General features: G+C 44.7%; 1 protein-coding gene across 1 annotated transcript in view; it reads left to right on the top strand.

Moving 5' to 3' along the window:
* Positions 1-5,948: 5,948 nt before the first annotated feature.
* Positions 5,949-6,116, top strand: part of AQP4 (aquaporin 4) — a 13,097-nt gene continuing 12,929 nt past the window's right edge. Inside the window, exon 1 of the mRNA XM_006016396.3 lies at positions 5,949-6,032. The gene's annotated coding sequence lies outside the window, so the exon portion shown is untranslated. The remainder of the gene's footprint in view (positions 6,033-6,116) is intronic.

Genomic DNA, 6,116 nt, shown 5'->3' with positions numbered 1-6,116 from the left:
TCCTGCTGAGGTGCCCATCCACAAGTGGTGAAAGCTATGGTTAAAACAAGCTTCCATTTTTAGTGCTTTCGTTTTTGGTGCAGCTTGTGATGGATAAGAATATTGACTAGTTCTAAAAGAGCCAGCTGAGAACAGGGTTATCTGGGGCGCTCACAATCAATAACAAAATTGTAAGCTAAAGAATATGTGGCCCACCGGAAGTCTTTCCTCAGCAAGAGGAAGGGGGATGAAACTGCCAAGAAGAAAACACAGGTTGCTCTTTAAGTATGCTGTGTACAGGAGACAGAGGAACAAACTTGTCAACTGCAAACACCCACTTTGTTTCTGCAGCATAGGTTCATTCCTTCCGATAAAGATCTGTGCACAGTTGTAACTATTTTTTAAATGAGGAAATCTCTAGCTACGTGTGAGAACCTGGAAAACTACTTTTCTTAATTCTGTTATTTTACTTTCAAATGTAATCTCTTTTTCAGCTGTGTATTTTGTCCCAGCCGCCTGCGGAGGGTTCAGTATTGAGAGTGTGGTCGGGGGTAGAAAGGTAAGAAAGGTTTATTGACTTAACAAACACACAACTATGTGTAAATAACAAAACAAGGACAAACAATAATAATTTGCGTTGGCAATTTATTGGCAGTCCCCTCTGATGCCTGATGTACAACAAGTTTCTCTTCTGCAAAGCTCGATCAGCGCTGTCCAAGGGTTACCAAGGGTTACTGGGAAGGACCCTGGTATTCAGTCCTTGGGCTCCTCAAGATCCACGGGCCCACTGAATCCAGGCCAGCAGCTAATCTTAAATCAGGAGCTTCTTTTACAAAGCTGCATCTTCCTTCTAAATGATTTCCAGATGTGCCAGCCAATTTATAACTTCTGAGCTAGGCTGATAACTTACAGCCATCCAGATTCTCCCACTGCAAACTTTCTTTAGGACTGACCAATAGCAGTACAAGCCTTGCATTCTTTTGATAAGGTTAATTTTTACTACGCTACAGGGCCTACTACCACTTCTACAAGGCTTTGCTAAATTTATTAGGCCTCATACTACATACAAGGCCTCACTACATCTTTGACTTTAATTAGGCTCTAACAACAACATATAGCTTAATATCTGAACAAATGACAGAAAAAACACTTGGTCTAATCTTCACAGAGCCTTCAACAAGAACCTTTATGACACAGACATAATGTTCAGCTGTCACATATTTCACTGGTGTTTTGGGAGGTTACCAGTGTTCCCACAAGCACACAGGAGTTGAGTTCAATTAATAACGTTATTCGACAGCTTACTCTACTTTCATGCCCAGTCTATTCCCACTCCATTCTCTCACCCCTTCATTCTTATCTCAGAAACCCTCTTGGCCAGATCTGCCACACTTGTCCATGCTGAATAGTACTTGACTCCTTAAATATTCCCACAGAAATTAATGGGGTTGTGCACAGAAAGTATCAGTATCTGGTTTTATGAGCTTGAAACCTTCTACGAGATCACTTTAGCTGGAATTAGCTATGTATAAAGTATCATACTTGTGAGGTAATTCCAGTCCCTTGCCCCCTTTGTGGTTTAACCCTATCCCTATCAAATCCCAAATACAAGCACTCCTAAACGTGGGGAATCTGGACCTGAACTTTACTACTTGAATGTATCTCATCTCAATGTGCAGTGGCTTTCTACCCATGACACCATCCAAGATTCTCCATTCAAACTGTCTCTAAAAATGACATGCATTTTAAATTAAATGACAGGCATTTTAATGTTTTGTTCAGCAGAGAAAGAAGAGGCACTCTAAGGCTCAACTGCATCAACTGTTTCCCTAAAGTGGAGTTGGCACCAACACTATTTTTGTACTTTTTATGTATACTTTTATAAGAACATCATGTTGCTGCATGAACGATAGAAGCAACAAGAAAATCTTATAACTCTAACTGAGCCTTGGGTTAATGTTCCTGAAGGAACTGTAGAAGCAGTAATAGTAGTGGCAGAGAGGCTTTCTCTTATGATCCCCAAACTTTCTTTCTGATTATTGTGTAATTCTCATCTTTGCTCCAGTCTAGAAGCTTATGGAAACAATTTGATCTGCAGATCAAAGAAATCAGATGTATGCAGCATAGAGCAACTCTTTGTTTTGCCAAGTAAATTTTGTATTTGTGAAAATTGCTAGTTACACTGTCCTTAAAGTGAAGCCTTCAGTTCAGCCACAGTTCAGCCACCTTGCATTGTGGGAAGAGATTGTGCAAGCTAATTCATACCATCTCAAACCTAATCAAGAATAACATCTTTGAAAATGAAAGGATAATTCAGTCTCTGTACCTGTTCTTTTCTTGATCTCTGTGATGGAAGTGCCAATAAGACTGTTAGTCACGACTCGGGCTTTTGTGATATAGTTAACTCTACAGGTAATAGGTTGAATTTCAACCGTTGAAAAAGCTAGAAAATATCTTCCATACAGTAATGGAAGAGGAAAGGTTGGAGAACTTCAAGTAATAAAGTTGTATAGATGTGTCATGAAATTAAATCTCTGCCCTTCCTCCTTCCTTTCAGTGAGTGCAGATGGTCCTGAATGCAAATGGGGAAGGACATAGGAACTCCATACAGAGGATCCAAGACACCACAGAGTAAGGATTTCATTAGGGGCTCCCTGTATCCACACGCCCAGAAAGGACTGTGGATAGAAGACAGTATGCAAAGAATATACCCTTGGGTGAAGGAACCCAGAGTCCTAATTCCCTGCAGCCTGAGAAGCCTGCTGAAGATCTGACATTTAAGAAGATAGTGTTGTGTATGTAACATAGGATTATGTGCTAATGTGAGGCTAGGAGGATGATAAGTTTCTGGAGTCACTCTAAAAGGTTGTGAATGGCATGACCTGAAAAGGCCTTACCCAGTGCACTGACAAAAATGGAGCCATGCAGTCCCAGCCATGCTGCTTGCTGACTGTGTTATGAACAAGCGAAGCACATGCCTTGAAACAATGAACTCGAGAAAGAAACCAGTCAATTTTCCTTTGTTTTTGAAGAGCCAATGTCTTCCACACTCCTTTTTTGGGGTCCCTTATAGCAGGGCTCTAGGAGAGGTAGAAACGGAATAAAACAAGGAAACATCCTCTCATGCTAACCACAAACTCTGAATATGACAATAAGATTCTCTCTTAATACGTACCATACAAAATCCTTTACACCAGGGGATTGTGATTGACAGTGTTACATTACGCTTACTTTGCACTGGTATATATATATATGTATGGTCCAGGGTCACAAGGACCATCTATCTCCTGGCCAAAGGGAAGGCACTCCAGTTAAGAATCTATTCATGCTTCTGTACCTTGCCAAACTCCTCTTCAGCTCTCGGTCTCTCTAATAGTCAGAGGAACTGTTCAATCCAGTGTAATCTGGCAAGACTAACATAACTAATTTTGAATCTTTCTACATCTCTGATAATGAATGTATGTACGGATACTTTAATTCCTGTGCATGTCATTTTAACCTGCTTTAAAATTTAATAACATTTCAAATTTTAAAAAGGGAGAGATTCTATATATAATGCATTCAAGGGTCAAAAGCCCCTGGAAAGCACTTGCTTGGCACTTTGATACATTTTTAACCTGGTTTGCTGAAGTCTGTGTTTCTATACACGCTCCTGCAAAAATACTCTTCCTAGAATAAAACTAGCAATTAGCATGCCCTGATTTTAGTATTAACTTGCAGGGGAGGGAGGGTCACTTTTGGTTGGGTGGTGTGGAGGGAAATCTGGGGGGGAGGGGTTGTTTTGGGAGGGTTATTTTGGGGGAGGGAAGCGGGGGGAGGTCTTGTAGCTTCATTGGTTCCGTCCTAAGGTAGAAGCAAACCAAATTTCTCAGCAGCTCAATGTCTAATTTCATCAGTTTTTACTGGTTTGAGCTTCATCATGATCCCACCATGGACCAAACTTTAGTGAACTCAGTAACCTGAACTGTGTTTGCTGGTGTCCAAATCTCTGGCCAACACTTTGCAGCCACTCTAGTCTGGCAATGTACTGAAGGAAGTTTTACGTCAATCCCAGTACCTGTTAGCCAATAAAGTTTACTTGGCAGTTCCCAGAACACTGGATGGCCGCCACTTTCTAAAACAGTGATTTTCAACCAGGGTGCCAGGACACCCTAGGGTTGCCTCAGGACCCTTTGAAGAGTGCCGCGAGATGTGAGGAGATAAACCAGATGTGAGGAGGTAAGTGCAGGCTCACACTCAGGGGCAGATCCAGGAGAGGTGCACTGGTACACATGCACACACCTCCCACTTCGATTCCTAATTCCCCCAAAGCTTAAAACCAACCTCCTGGCAGTGACAGCAGCATTTCAAGTCAGACAGTGCTGAGGGAGTTACTTGACTTTATGACTCATTATAACCTACCTGATCCCTTCTAACCCCTTCATTCCACAGGTGTTAATGACCCTCTCTCCTTTGTCAGGATCTTGATGCTCCACTAATCAAGGTAGCCTTTCTTCTGTAATTCTGCTGTTTGTTTGCTGCTCCTGGTAATGAAGCTCCTATTTCACACCCCTGCAGACTCTTTTTAACTCATTCCAAAGATGTTATATTTGTTTTTGCTTTGATCTAAAACTGAATAATCTAGGCCTGGGCCCCTAGCATATTTGTAAAGCTTCTAGTTTCTTTTTACCTGGAGAAAAATATATGTTGAGTAATGTGTGATGATGCACCTCACCGCATGCACCCTGCTTTTCAAAATTCTAGATCCCACTATGCAGACGCTAGTCCTGGCCTGGTAGTTTCCCCACCCCTATTGCCTTTCCCCTCTACAAGGAGATACTCCCTGTAATAAATAAGTTACTGTTTGAAAAGTGCCTCTCAATTCACCAAAGTGTCTTGAGCCTACTCTACAGTACAGTGTTTTAAGTCTAAGGTGCAGTGCCTTTTGTCTATGGAGGGCTGCCTTGAGTCTATGGCATGGCATCTTGAATCTATGGTGCGGTGCCTTGAGTCTAAAAAGACCAGACCCACTGGCCTAGAAGCAGCAGTCTTCAAGTCTGACTCTAACAGTATCTGTCACCAGGTAGGAAATGCAGAGTTCCCTTTCCCTTATTTCCTTCCCTCCAGCCCACTGTGGCACCTTGGCTGCAGGGTGGTCTCTGCTTGGCTGCTGTTGGTCTCTGGGGTGAACACGTATCACCAAGCAGCTTGGATTATAGTGTGGGGGTGTATATGGGGGGGCGTGTATATGCGTGTGTATGTGTATATGGGGGGGTGTATGTGCATGTGTGTGTATGTGCATGCGCGCGTGTGTGTATATATATATATGCATGTTTGTATATGTGTGTGTATAGATGTGTATATGTATATATATGCACATGTGTGTGTGTATGTGTGTGTACACGTGTATATATGTATATGTATATGAATATATGTATGTGTGCATGTGCGTGTATATATAGATGCACGTCTGTATATATACGTGTATACACACGTATATGTGTGTGTGTGCATGCACGTGTGTGTGTGTGTGTGTAATGTACATATGTATAAAGAATAACTATCCCAGACATAGCAGTGCCGGGTATAAGGTGGGGTAACTTGGATCCCAGGAGCGCAGGGCTGGAAGGACGGGAGGGACTCCCGCGGCCTCGGCTCCAGCCCCTGCTCCCGGCGGGACCCGGCTGTCCCCGCGCAGCCAGCTCGTGGGGGCTCCCGCGCGGGGTGGCGATGGCAGCGCCCGCCCCGCGGGAAGTTCCTCCTCCTGCTCTATAGCAGTGCCGGGTATAAGGTGGGGTAACTTGGATCCCAGGAGCGCAGGGCTGGAAGGACGGGAGGGACTCCCGCGGCCTCGGCTCCAGCCCCTGCTCCCGGCGGGACCCGGCTGTCCCCGCGCAGCCAGCTCGTGGGGGCTCCCGCGCGGGGTGGCGATGGCAGCGCCCGCCCCGCGGGAAGTTCCTCCTCCTGCTCTCCCACCTGTTCCCCCTGCTGCCAGCTGAAGCCGTTGCTCCTCGTCCTGTCCCCTAGAGAAACGCCCCGTCCTGCCCTGCAGCCTCCCCTTCCTCCCCACGCAGGTATTTGGGAGCTGGTATCGAATCGCCCCTCGGTCGTAGCTCAGATCTAGCCCCCCCCGCCAAGGAGCGGGATCCGGCCGGGAG

The sequence above is a fragment of the Alligator sinensis genome, unplaced genomic scaffold (genome assembly GCF_000455745.1).
Source record: "Alligator sinensis unplaced genomic scaffold, ASM45574v1 scaffold117_1, whole genome shotgun sequence".
NCBI classification, from domain to species: domain Eukaryota; kingdom Metazoa; phylum Chordata; order Crocodylia; family Alligatoridae; genus Alligator; species Alligator sinensis.
Note: the sequence above shows the minus strand (reverse complement) of the source record. Positions and strands in the feature narration are given on the sequence as shown.